Source organism: Lepisosteus platostomus, chromosome 19 (assembly GCF_059453375.1).
Source record: "Lepisosteus platostomus isolate fLepPlt1 chromosome 19, fLepPlt1.hap1, whole genome shotgun sequence".
Lineage (NCBI taxonomy): Eukaryota > Metazoa > Chordata > Actinopteri > Semionotiformes > Lepisosteidae > Lepisosteus > Lepisosteus platostomus.
In genome coordinates, this window is record NC_142629.1 from 19,049,465 (window position 1) to 19,064,353 (window position 14,889).

The 14,889-nt window shown below is 37.6% G+C and overlaps 1 long non-coding RNA gene across 2 annotated transcripts in view; it reads right to left on the reverse strand.

Moving 5' to 3' along the window:
- Window positions 1–4,623: 4,623 nt before the first annotated feature.
- Window positions 4,624–14,889, reverse strand: part of LOC148645348 (uncharacterized) — a 52,383-nt gene continuing 42,117 nt past the window's right edge. The window contains exon 3 of one of the 2 annotated variants that reach the window (XR_015928471.1): window positions 4,624–5,334. This is a non-coding gene — a long non-coding RNA (uncharacterized LOC148645348). Of the gene's footprint in view, window positions 5,335–6,689; window positions 7,577–14,889 lie in introns of those variants that run through there. The other variant, XR_015928472.1, reaches the window with a different exon arrangement.

Sequence of the window (14,889 nt, forward strand, 5' to 3'; positions counted from 1 at the left end):
CATGATGCTCTCTGCGCTTTCAACAGAACCTTGAGACTATCACAGAGCAGGTGCATTTATACAGAGACTTGATTACACACAGGTGGATTCTATTTATCACCATCAGTCATTTAGGACAAAATTGGATCATTCAGAGATCCTCGCTGAACTTCTGGAGTGAGTTTGCTGCACTGAAAGTAAAGGGGCCGAATAATTTTGCACGCCCCACTTTTCATTTTTTTATTAGTTAAAAAAGTTTCAAAAATCCAATAGATTTCGTTCCACTTCACAATTGTGTCCCACTTGTTGGTGATTCTTCACATAAAATAAAAAATTTATATCTTTATGTTTGAAGCCTGAAATGTGGCAAAAGGTTGAAAAGTTCAAGGGGGCCGAATACTTTCGCAAGGCACTGTACATAATGGATGTAGATCATAGTGTAATGTTAACGACCACTTTTCTTTGAAGCTCTGTACTTGATTCTGAAGAGCAGCCATTAGGAGAGCCATCAAGGTCAAAACAGACACTCCTTCTTTTTCCATGTGCGATAAAAATAGTCAAGACAGGCTCATACAGTTTTACATCTTTAGTTTCTAGTCATGACTGACTCTGAGCAGGATTCATCAAGTGGCAGGGCACAGCTGGTGTAGGGCTGGTTAGTCAACTTGTCTTGGCTTTCTGGCAAACAACGCCATCAGGAGGAAACATACTGCTCCTGCAGTCAGTATTGCCTCTGTTGCCGGGCTCTATGGAGCTTGCAACACGTCAAAACGTGAGTGGCTCTGCAGGTATGTGCACAGGAGGAGCCTGCCTATGAGCATCTGGTGCTGTTGCTGTTGCTAAAGAGCTGAGTCTGACAACTAAGGGAGTATTCAGTTATTTACCAACTGGAAAGAAAAATCTGCTGTTATTTAGTTTTTGAATATATACACTAACTCTGAATATTAGAGTCAGAGCCCCCTTGTCAGCTTCGTCTCATCTAAAAGTTCATATTACTTAAATACAGTTGTAAGAGTACCACGAGAGCCTGGAGATTTCCCCAGTCTTAAAGGCTTCTACTATCTGAAACACTTCTGCCTCCCCTGTGACAATATTATTTAATATAGACCTTTTGCCTTTGCCTTTCCTCAGCCTGAGGCATATGTTTGTTTTCCTTCCTTGAAAAATATCTCACCTAACTGAAATATTTTATTAATAGGTCAATTTAACTGACATCATCAAACCGATTTCCATTTTTATATCCAAAGTTAAACTTTAACTGTATTTGATTTTCTATGGCATCAAAAATTGGTTTCTCAAAGTGGTTTACTGCAAGATAAAAAGCACACAATGAGAGGAGACAACAGAATTACATAATAAGGGTTTGGAATACAGAAGGAAAGTAAAGGGACAGAAACAGACTTAAATAAAAACCTTTCCAAAGAAGGTTTTGAATCCTGTTTTCAAAGTGGTCAGGGAAGGTAACTCTCTAAAATTCTTACGGATAGAATTCCAGAGCTTTGGGTCATAACAGAAGAAGGCCCTTTCCCCTATAGTAAGTAGATGGGTCTGGGGGACACTCAGGAGAACAGAATTAAACACACAAAGGCTATGAGGTGGGGAGCAGGACACAAATAAGTTAGACAGTTACATGTGCCCAGCCCTTATCTTGTAGGTGAGTGTGAGGATTTTGAAGTTGACAAAAAATCTGACAGGAAGCCATTGCAAGGACTCCAGGATAGGAGTAATGAGATTAAATAGACCTTCCACAAGTTCAGGATTCTGGCTACCAAATTCTGGACATACTGATGTTAGTTCAGTGTGGATTTAGAAACCCAAGCGAGAGGGGTGTTACAATAATCAATCCGAGAGAAGATGAAAGCACTGACCAGCTTTTCAGCTACAGTTAGCAGCAACATAGGATGTAGTCTGGTGATATTTCTGAGGTGGAATAATGATAATTTTACAATATTTTGCACACGTGGGTTCAAACGTCAGGCCTGGATTAAATATCACATCACCCTAAAGGTCTTCCGTTTTGATTGAAATTGAAGTGCAAGACTATTCTCCAAGACTATTCACTTAATCCTTTACTTTTTATTACTGTTCCAATACTGAATAAAACTTTCATTATTTACTTAACTCTCCATTGCAGAGATCACCCATGGCATCTTATGTTTTGCAGTTGATAGTGGTCTTTCCTGCTTTCCCTGACCCTCTCCAGGATCCTAAGTAGTTCTTACTCATTGGTCCCCTCCTGGGGAAAACTGGACTTCCTTCGTCTTTTACACTTAACTCACATCTTGTTACATTATAACTGTTCCCACCACCATGCACCAGACCCCAGGGTTTTCAATACGATTTACTCCACGATACCCAGTTCACATCTCTACCACTCATTGATTGTCACCAGACAGTCTTGGGACTTTGAAAGAGGGATGTGTGGCGTCTAGCATGTTCATTTCTAGAGGTTGGTGGCTACAGATGGACACATACCTGCCATGGAGATGTGCACTATTGGAGCACTACAGTCGGGAGGGGTCCTGTAAGAGAGTAAGAGAGAGACAAAGTAGTTTGTAAGCCAGCCATGATCTCCTATAGTTTGCCATCTCTGTGTAGAGAGCACCAAACCTGCCGCTTGATCTGAAAAGGAAATGGGTTAGGAGTCACCAGAGTGGCCCTACGCACAGGACGACCAAAGTGATCATTGAAAGGACCGAAATACAGAGCAGGTGCTGGTCGAGATCTAGAGCAGAGCACCTTCCAGATGGAAAGCAGAGAGGGCAGCTGCCCTGGTGTGATGGATTAAGCTCCCTGGTCAGGCTGGGGAGGGCTCTCCCTCACAGCGAGGTTGTGACAGCCAGCAGAAGTCGTTTTGAGTTTGAGTCTTGACTTTAAGGAAAAGGCTGTTGCAGTTCCTTCAATAGTAAGTACTAATACATTATATTTAATATCATAAATACAATATGGTATCATTTAGGCACTATCAGGTCGGTCTGCACGGCTTTTTAACACAGTTCCTGTACATTAGTATGGGAATTACAAAAGGAGTCTAATATTACAGGATTAGCAATAGCTGCAAATCTGTGATTACATTAAGGCCTGCTTTCTGAATTAATTTTTTATTATTTGAATAATATGAAATATTCATTAGATTTTTAAATTGCTTATAGTTAAATAATGATGTTTTTCTTCCTTTATTAACATTTCCCAAGTTTAGACTTCCTAATTTAAAATGATCATTTTGTCAGATTATTTGGAGAAACAATGAATAATCCAATTTATAGTGGCGTGAAAATATTACTCCCTACCAGTAATAACAGATATATTTATGGAAATATTTTTCAAATAAATGTTTTTTATTCAAACTTAAAATGAAACTATTAATTACTGCACCAACTACAAAGACACTGTTATAAGTGTTAACGAAAATCTGCAATGAAGATATAAGAAATCAAGTTTAGTGACTGCTCATAGTCTTTTTGGATTGTGTCCTCAGCTGTACACAGTGGGACTGTCGTCTCATTATTTTTGTCCATTCTTCCTTGAAACCTTCCTCCAGCTCTGACAGGTTTGCAGGGAAACAACACCAGATTGAAATCTTTGGTTTCTTCACTAGACAGATTTCCTGTGAAATTGACATCAGGATATTGACAGCATCACTCTCTTCTTGTCACACTGCTAAAAATTTGGCTTTGGCCTTCTGGTTCAAATCATTGTCTTGCTAAACATGATATCTTTGTGATGTTTTACATCCCTGGGTGATTCAGAAAAACTTTCCACAATTCCAAGGATCCTGAAAACACCCTGTTTCAGAATTGCCTGTACATCAGTTACCACACAGTTCCCTGCTGCTGAGAGGCATGCTAGTAACATGATGCGGCCACCATCATGCTGGACAGTGGGGTGATGTGATGTGTTGGGCTTGCGCCAGATGAAATGCTTTGACTTATCTCACAATAAAGTCTTCTACCGCATGTCTGAATTAGATCGTTGAAGAGAAACTCCAGATACAGACAAATGAAGGGACTGGAATATTATCAATATATGAAAAGTGACTCTCATTATCTCAGTCACAGAACTTTGCAGTTCAGAGTAACAGCTGGCTTCACATTGGCAAACATAAACAATCTCATTTCTTGCCCCTCTGCTCACTTCTGAAAGGACTCTTAGGTAGCACTTGGTGTGTATGATTCACAATCCTCTTCTTAAGGGTTGTAATCACTGCACTGACAGCGATAAGTACCATCTCCATATCTGTGCCAGTATACCACTTTATCCCTGTTTTGTTTCAAAAGCTCCTTGATCTCCATAACTGATTTGTCATATCACTATGAGTGTTGTTCCTTAAAATTCAATATCTATTTAAGGGGACTTACAAAGACAGATACATCTACTCTGAGGTCAGGTTAGACCAACTGAATTGCAAATAGACAACACAGACCATAACACAATCTACTTTTGCTTTCAAACTATTCTTTCACACCTGAACAGGTTGCTTTAACAATGGGGTTGAATACTTCTGAAATCGTGTCTTGTCAATTTCTTTAAAAATAAAAATTATTACATGGTTCTTCATTTGAAGCCAAAGGTTATAAAATTAACTTAAAAAACTTAAAACTCCTATCTGACCATGCTATAATTGCAAGCTCAGGAGCCAACAAAATCTACATTTTGTAGTAGAATATTTTTTTAAGGTAATGTATTTGATAGTGCAGACTGTCCAAAGAGTATAGATACAACAGTTCTTAGCTCAGATCCTAATGCAAATTATAGCAAGTAAAAGTGTTAGAGGTTGTGGAGTGAATTAGCCATAGGGATGAGAATAACTGAACCCCCCTTCATTTGACAAAAGAAAAATTTAAGAAGCAGATGTTTTTGTTTTGTTCTTTCCTCAAAAAAGAAATTATGTCCAATCTTATGGTTTTTGTTAAGCTGAGCAGTGATGAACCAAAAACGGTTGCCCAAACTAGGGTTAGGGTTTTTGCAACACATAGACATTTTGTGATGCTATTGCTGTGCTTTTGGGTGGATTTCAAGTTTTAAAACACACTTTTAAAAGCTAAAAGCTCTTGTTTGCAGTTAAAACCAGACAAAACAATAAAAGTTGCTTAACATCAGTGTCAATCGTGACCCTAACCTGTACACGGCACAAAACATGCTTATACATCATCTCAACAGACAGTTACAAAAAATAAATATTGAACATTTGAAACAGTTTGACAGTAGATGCAGAACATACAGGTACTGTACATAGCTAAGTCCCTTTTCAGGCCATAAAGGTGGAATGGGAGGCAAAGACCACCATTGTTCTCAATCACTCGACACTGGGGGTGGAGATGTGGTCAGGATTAACCCCCAGCAGGCTGAGTGGACCTGGGAGAAGAATGAAAGGAAATCTATTTAATGCAGGGTTATTTGGGCACCTTTATGAGTAGAATTTATGAATGCAGAGATGTTGATATACTGTACAGTATGTTCCAGAAGTATGTTCTAGGTTCTAGGTTCGAGCTAGGGTTAGGGTTAGCTTTGCACACCACCTAGACATTTTGCGATGCAATTGCTGTGCTTTAGCATGCAGCTGAAATGCAGGAAAAGTGTTGTTTTCTTGAAAATTACATTTAGCTCAATTTTTCAGTTCTTGTTGATCCGCATGCAAGCTAATCAAACAAAGGTCAAAAGTCAAAAGTTTGAAAATACACTTCCTACATTCTAAAAGCTCTTCCTTATTGCATTAAATCCAGACAAAATAATCACTTTAGCTTAATCTTAGTGGCAATTGTAATCCTAACTTGGCACTGCACAAAACATGCTTATTTGTGACCTCAGCAGCAGATAGCAAGAAAAAGAAATGCAACAAAATTTACACAATTTCACTGTAGATAAAACTGCAACATTAAAATTTTCTGAGTAATAAACACTTTTGGGCACCTTTTTCAGTAAGTTTTTTTAAAAAGGATAGGTTGCTGATCTACAGTATGTTCCAGAAGTATGTTCCAGAAGTGCCCGAGCTAGGGTTAGGGTTAGCTTTGTATAAGAGCAAAACATTTTTTGATGCAATTGCTGTGCTTTAGGGGGCATTTGAAATGCAGGAAAAGAGTTGTTATCTCGTTTCCTTGAACATTAAATTTGGACATATTTGGCAGTTTTTGTTAAGCCGAGCACCAGTCAGGCAAAAAGGTCTGAAATCAAAAGTTTAAAAACACACCTACTACATGCGAAGAGCTCTTGCTTATTGTATTAAATCTAGACATAATGATCAGTTTAGCTTAATTTTACTGGCAGTTGTCGTCCTACCTTGGAATTGCTCAAAACATATGCATATCCTGCACAACAGGTTCCAACAAAAAAGAAATACTAGAAAATGTAAGCAGATTCATTGTAGATACATATAGCTTCATTTAAGACTGCAAAGTTCAATGTTTCTGACTAATATAGAGTTTTTTGGGAACCTTTTTGAGTTCAGTTTTTTAAAATAGAGCTTGCTGCTATAAAGTGTATTCCAGAAGTATATTCTAGAAATGCACGAGCTAGGGTTAGGGTTAGCTTTGCACAACAGCTAGACATTTGGTGATGTACTATTTTTCCTTGTTTAAGGAATTTGGCCCATTTTAGCAGTTTTTTCTAAGCCTAGTGCCCTTGAATTAAAAAATCAGAACTTTTAAAACACAGTTGCTACAGGCTAAAAGCCCTTTTTTTGCTTTTAAAACCCAAAATGATCTGTTTAGCTACATCAGTGGCAATCATAATCCTAACCTGTACACGGCAGAAGACATGCTTGTTCAGCATCTCAATAGGAGGTTACAAAAATGAATTATTGGAAAATTAAAACAGATTCACAGTAGATACATGAAAAATACTTGTAAAAACTGGTACTTTCAACATTGTTGACAAATTTGGATTTTTTGGGTAACTAAGTTTTTAAACGCATTTTTTTTAGATCCACTACAGTATCATGCCTAATATCACAGAAAGTGAGAGTTCTATTTTTAACCTTATTGTCACAGAAGTGTTTTGGGCTATACTGTTGCAGAAAAAGGGCAAGAAATAATTGCTAAAACCAATAGTAATGAGTTAGAGGATTGATTAAAAAGTACGGAAGTTATTGAATCAAATATACTGTAACTGTAAAATCAGGTCCTGACACCATCAGACTATACAGGATTAAGGATGTCACCCCCTAATATTAGGAATTGTGAGGCTTTCTACAGCTCAGTGTGTTATTTTATTCTCTGGAATAGATTGATACCAGCAGGCACAAAACGTCTTCCATCCCCATGATCAAGACAAGCCACAACTTGTTTGTCAGCATCACAGTAAAATAACACCACTTTTGAGGAACTGATTAAAAATGGTGATTAATCTGAATATTGTGTTCTTTTTCCCATTTTCTATCCTTAGCAGTTCAGGGTGGCTGTCTTCCATGAGCCTAAAATTGACTGATCAGACCAACATGAGATCTGGCAGGATGAGCATGCTGTGTGGAGGTTATCTGGTCAGTCTCTGCGCAATCTGGTCATTGTTGAGCTCTCTTCTCACTTTGTTTCCTCATTCTGAAATGTTTCATTCTCAGATTGCTTGGCCCCATCCTCCATTCGATTCAGTCAGGGTCCACAATCTGGAAAGAATTGCATTTCCTGACTTTTGCCGTAACCATATTGAGCTACAATAAAAAGTGAGGCGTAGTATGAATGTTAAAGGTAAACAAAATAATATCAAACACCAAATTAAAATAAAGATAAAGTACAGTCAGGAAAGAAATCCAATCAAGCAGAACATGGCTTCCTTGTTTCTGAGGCACAATGAGTTGGCATCAAAGACTTTTTCTTTTTTTATTTGCAACAGGTTTTTCAAATAACTATTACATTATACAGAAACTATTAAATAAAACGTGATTAAAACACTTTGAATCCTTACCTTCTGGCTTTCTACAGTCCAAAACTACCTTGACTACCAACTACAACTTACTGTTAACTTTATCACAAAGATACTCTCCTTTAACATGGACCACTCTGTATCTTTAATTTCATTGTGGCTGCTTTTCAGGATTACTGTCAACAATTGTAGCATTTTCCAGATGCTGTGGTAAAGAGAATATCCCCTCTATATAGATGGTTTGCTAGATAGCTGGTCCCTCGAAACAGTATCTCATCAATTATCCAGCAAAACTAGGAAAGCTTGGCTGCAGTCACCGATTAGAACAATTAGCTTGTAAAGACTGTAAAGATCTGTAAAGATTATTGCCAAGCTGTAGGGTTCATCTTGAATTTATTTTGGCATCTTGATGTTGTCACAATGTCAGCCACTCTAACAAAATAGTCTGAATTAAACAACTCCTGATAATGTCATTCTCTCATCATCTGTGGACAAGTCTCTGATAAAGAATTACCTCATCATAGATAATGCTGCACATACCCTCTGCATACAACACAGTGAGCAACACAGGTATGCAAACAGCATGTCATTAACTGGTAACATAGCCCCAGAGGGTTAGTTCCAATCTGTAAAGCCATTTCACTCAAAAAAATACAGAGAAGCTACTGAAACAATATATCTGAAACCAGGCAGAAATATAAAAGATATGCTTAGTGCTTCCCATTCTTTGCTCAAAGAAACAAATTGAAATTGTTGCTGTCTTAAGCACAGCTGAAGAAATCCATTAACCTTTTTTCAGTGCAAAGAACTGAGGTGACTTGAAACTTACTGTAATCTTACTGTTATCAAACTTCTAAATTTTATTGGTTCGGATCACTTTTAAAATGATTTTTAATGTTCTTTTTGTTTTGTAATTAACAGAAAGACAGAGCTCAAGCTCTGAGAAACCAAATACGACAGTCCTGTCCCCCTCTAAGATATAGAATATATCTGCATAAAATTCTAGATTCTAGTGTGTAATGCCAGGAATAGTTGTCTGTTTGTCCGTCACAAGACGTATGACGCTGAGCCAGTTGTAAACCCACAGGCTGCTGTCAGATCTTAATAACTAATTGGAGTGTTTGTCTGTAGTGGGAATATCTGCTTGCAGGTAAGGATGCCTGCTAAATCATTAAAAAACAGATAGCCTAACATTAAGTAAAACTGCTATGCTATTTCATTAAACATGTCAGGCTTTTCGCAAAACCTAATGAAGCAGATAAAAGCTTATCCTGAAAGCAAGGTGTACAAAGTAGCAGTTACCTGTTAACTCTCCATTATTTACTGTCTTTGTTCATTTGGACACCTTTCCCTGAGATCTCCCTGCACACGTTGTATTGTGAATGAAGTGGGTTTCCATTTGAGTGTAGGCAAATATGACTATGCAATAAAAAAAGTCTGTGATTAATTTACCACTAAAAAAAAAACAGTTTGCAAAATCCCATGTGAAGACCCTCTCTCATATGGTATGTCACTGGAAAATGCATTAGGAAAAGGTTCAGAACCTGGAATCTAGGTGCACGCTAATGAATGAGTGATGAAGACTATGAGAACTGCAGAACTCACCCAGGTTCAAGTGAATATATATTCCAAAGTCTGCACTGATCAGACCTAGTGACTGTAAATTTTACATCCCATGTACAATGCAGAGTTTACAAAGCTGACTGAGGAGAGGTATATACTGTAAGCAACATGACAGCGTCTAAGTTGGAGGCAATCAGCTCAGTCTGTTCATTGCACTGCACACACAAAATGTTGATTCTGATGATGTCATGACACAGAAGCTGCCTGAAGAATGCCATGATAGAAATAGAAATATGGGCTGTTTTCCATATATTCAACAAATTGGAAATGTGCAGCAGTTGATAGTCGAAGGGGAAGAAGTAAAATAATACATTCTGGCAGAAAGCTCCGGAAGTCTGGGGAGTGACATGAATGTATTCCTTGGATATTTTGCCTCTGATCAATCAGATGCTTTGCAGCTTTATAACACCAATAGTAAAAGGACATCCCATAATACAATGGTTTGTATTCCAAGCAGCCAGGAAGATGCTAAGCTAACCTCTGGGCACAGTAAAAAAAAACACTGCATAAAAGAAGAGCTTCAGTACTGCTTATTTTTAAACAAATACTCTAGGAGGCAATTGCAAATCATTCAAAAGATGCATTTTTGGTTTAATCAATCTGGTTCATTTCTGATAGCGCTGTGAAACATTGCATTCTGAAGTATTTCCCCTAAATGATTACCGTCAGAATTATCACAGGGATCAACAGAACTTCTTTCCAACTCAGGTAGACGTTGCTTTGCAAACACTATGGACATCTTACACATAATCGAGAATGAAAAATTAATTCAGCATACAGTGCCCTGCAAAAATATTCTTACCCTAGCAGAGTCTTTGCATGTTGTTGCTTTGCAGCTTGCAGTTATGACCCTTTGAAGTAGCAATGAATATCTGTTATATGCACAACCTTCACTAAACCATGGTGCTGACAACAGAAACGTTGTTACCCTACAGAAAGCATGCCAGGTCGGCATACTGTAGTCTTACAACATCTTCATTTTCCAGGGAAGGCAAAACAGCCTAGGCTTTTTCAGGCATTTTTACGAATTTTACAAATTAAATTTTATTCCTTGTGCAAGTTTTTTTTCTTATATTTCTATATTTCAATTACAATGCATTATTTATACTAAATATGTCATTGTGATCAACATTTATCTGTGTTCACATTTCACTATCAAGCACATTAAATACCATGCTTCCAGTTACTTTATTGAAGACATTACTGTCTCAGGCTTGTGTTCTGTACTGTAATTCATCACTACCTTAAAAATGATCAAAATTACTTTTACATATTTAAGTGCTTTCTGGAGTTTTATACAGTACATTAAAGGCATTTACAGAGGTTCCTGTACATTTCCAAACATGGCTAATTGAAAAACGTATAAATCTTTTAGCTACACTCTTTTATTAAAAGGACTGCTATATATATCTACAGCTATCTATTGATATCTATCAAGTGAAAAGACTCTCTAAAAGGCTTACAGCTCCTACCTACAGTAATAATCTCATTTCACACAAGTGTAGAGCTCCTGAAGGCCTTTTCCAGACATTCCAAAGATTTTAAAGGAATATATACTTTGCATAAGCAGCCTTAACATAAAAAAGACAAGATTATTTTCTTTTCTTACTTTATCGCTTGTGAAATCCTAGTCTTTCTAGTTTCACTCAAAGTAACCTTAGGATATGTTATTTTAAATAGTTCTGCATTTACTATGCTTTTGGATGCAGGATCTACGAAGCATTTATTCATAAAAAATTGTGCAAAGAAATTTGAAATTCAAATTCAGCTCTATGATGTTACATCTGTATCGGTTTTATATTATTTGTATTCATTTAAGAGCTGTATACACAAATGCAACTACAGTTATGCATAGCTGAGAGTAAAATTTCAATTATACTTTGAGATTTCAAGCAGTTAGCTCTAGCCACATTAACAATCTGAGTAAAACAAAAGTGGAGAGGAATAAAGCAGGTTATATAAAGCTCAAGAGCATAACACTTAATTATTTTCAATATCCTCTCCCTGAACATAATTTCATAAAGAGTATCACACTAATATTTATACCAAAACAATATAAAGAAGCTAGTTTTTAAATTATCCAGTTTTATCTTAAGTTATCCAGGTAAGACATTTAACAAAACAACAAAAATATACAAGGCACCATTAATCAATTATTGTGCAGTACACACTTGTAGAATGTTCTTGTACATACTGGTCTATGAACCAGCGTGCTGGTCATTGCCCTTTTCCTCCCCACTGCATTTCTGGTCGTTTTACAAGCAGCGTGAGAAGTTATATGTTACTGCTGGTGTGGCTTTTCCCTGTATCTGTATATCTATGGTAGAAGATATTTTCCTGAGGGTGGCATATTACCACAGTGGTTACAGTAGGATTCAATTCCAGACCTGGGATATTTTCTGCATAGAGTTTGTACTGAATGTTCCCCCTGTGTTCACATGGCTTTCCTCCCACAGTCCAAAGACATACTGGTAGGTTCACTGACTTCTGGAAAAACTGGCCCTGGTACATGTTTGTGTCTGTGAGTGCCCTGTGACGGACTGGTGTCCCATAACAAACACTAGCGAGAAAGCTTCAATCCCACCATTCACCCACGAATAAGGCAGTGGTCTTGAGTCATTTTAAACTGAAGATCACTTTTGGGCTCTAAAAAGACTTAAATATCTACATTCTCACAATCCCAAAACTAATTGCTATGTTTAACACTCACCTAATAGAGTGACCCCAGCATGTCTGAGATGGCTCTGAAGTCTGTGTCAGAAGAGCAGTGTGACAAGTGGTAACACAGAGGTATGTGGACCCATAATAGGCCTTCATCTTCAGTGCATAGAATCACAGAAGAGGGTACTTCTCTCTGATTACCAATAGTGATAACAAAAGTCCCAACAGTTTTTGTCCCTTGACCTACAGTAGCTTTCAGTTCTAAGTCATTTTGCGTGGAGATGATCTCCATGTCAGCTCCACTGTTTCATGCAGTCACCTGCTGTCAGTTTTCCGATTCCCACCTGACAAAAAGTGTTGATGACAACTGTGACAGTTTTTTCCATCTTGTCTACCTAACTGAATTGTCTGTTGAATTCCTTCTTCAATTTATTCGGGTCACAGAATATGTTAGGAAGGAATCTTTCCCCTTTGATATTTTGTAGGATTTTCTGCACATTTGAGAAACACTTGAACGCATTCACTGTACTCTTAATACTATGACAGCTCTCTGTTCCTAACCTGCAGTTTCCAATTTAATTCTCATTAATTAAATTAATGGCTCATTTATTTCTGCCATTATGTCCATATTAAACCCCAGTCTTATAACCACACATCATCTAACAACTTGCTGCAAAACTAATTTTTAATATCAAAAAGCTGAAAATTCAGATCTAAAAATCTCAGAAGCACTTTTCTTTGATTTATCCTCATATCTGCATGAATGGTTTCTTCGCATTAGGTAGCATCTAGCTCTTTGAGTAAAGTGAAAAACATGAGCAATATTCCAGAGCTCTTGCACAAATTGAGTTGAAGATGCTGACAACAACTGTCATCAAAAAGAAAAATCAATATCATTTCTTTCAAGTGCTTATTGGTAAATAACACAGTGGTAACTGACAACTCAGGATTATTTTGGCAAAATGCAATAAAGTATACATTGACAACTACTTTTGCTGGTAGCAGTGAGATTCTCAATCTGAAAGATTTTATCAGTTAGATACCTTAAACTTCACTGTAGATATCTCGTTGATAATAATTGCTTACACTTATATAGCGCTTTTCTGGACACTCCACACAAAGCGCTTTACAGGTAATGGGGATCCCCTCCACCACCACCAGCGTGCAGCCCCACCTGGATGATGTGACAGCAGCCAGAGTGCACCAGTACACTCACCACACACCAGCTCTCAGTGGGGAGGAGACCTGAGTGATGAAACAAGTTCATTGGTGGGGATTATTAGGAGGCCATGATTGGTAAGGGCTGATGGGACATTTTGGCCAGGACACTGGGGAAACACCCCTACTCTTTTCGAGAAACACCCTGGGAGTTTTAATGACCACATAGAGTCAGGACCTCGGTTTTACATCTCATCCAAAAGATGGTGCCCCCCCCCCCCCGTCACTATACACTTGTCTTAGGACCCACATAGACTGCAGGGTGAGCGCCCCTTCTGGCTCCACTAACACCTCTTGTGTTATTATATACAGTATCCTGGTGTGTTGTTCTAAGACACAAAATAATTTCCCGCTTTGTTTGAAGGTCATTCACAAGAAAACAATCTGCTGGTCCTATTACTCATCCGCTGATTCAATTAAACAACAGTGATAAAGATTCACAGTTGTATTTGCTGAGACATGTCCTCAGACAACTTTTCCACCCTCCTGGGTTCTATTGAAGTGATGCATCTTGTCATCCACATGAGGCTGTCGCACTTTTATCTTTTCAAAAGATACTTTTTTATCTTTTATATTTTCAGAACTTTTAAACAAATTGTCAGCAGCAACTGTCACTGAGACCCTAATATCTTCTCCATCAGTAAATAAGCTCTCCTGTTCGACCTGTTTTACCAGCAGAAGGATAAAAGTTCTAAAATGTGAAATGTGAAGGCTGAATTTATCTTTGGTCAAAGGTTTAGAACAGAGTGACCGTTGAGCTGTCAAATTGTCTTTTAATTTTATCCTTCCCAATCACATTGTTTTAAAGGATTTTTTTTTAATTTTGCACCCCTTTATCTGTGATGCTGTTCAAAATACCCTCTTTTACTCAGATGTGCACTCTCTTGGCGAATTAGTCAAGTGCTCTTGTCTTTCAAACTGGTGAAAAGAAATTGCCCATTCCGTGAAATGCTTTCGCCCTCTGTTGGTCCTGGCTCCTCATTTCTGCTTAAAAAAAATAATGTTTGAAAAATGAAAAAAAAATCTGAACTGGACTATATTTATGGAACTTCAGACTTCCCTCCTCTTTTCTCCTCCACCACATGTACTTTTACCAACTATTAAAGACTGAACTTTCTTCCCTGCAGTCAAGTGCATTAAACCCAAAATGAAATAGTAAATACATACCAGGTCATAAATTACTTCAAGGTCATTCAGTATTGACTATGATTATAGTCATAAACTTGACCACTTGCTGTGACAGTAAGTGCTCCACATGGTGAATATCCCATAACAAATGGAAATATCGCATATTAGCTTCTCTTAACAAATATTTATATAATTAACATGATTCTGAAACTACCAAGATTATCCAGTGAGCAAGAATGAAAAGTGTAAAGAAGTGTAAAGATAATATTTAGTTCAGGTGGGGAGCTGTATCAGCACGCGTAGGCTTCAAAGGAGCAAGTAAAGGTTTATTCCATGCTGAAAAGAGAAGAAAAGAAACACAATGTTCTTTGGGTGTGTCCAAAGCCGAAAGGATAATATTTACTCATGTTGAAAGTTGCAGGGTTT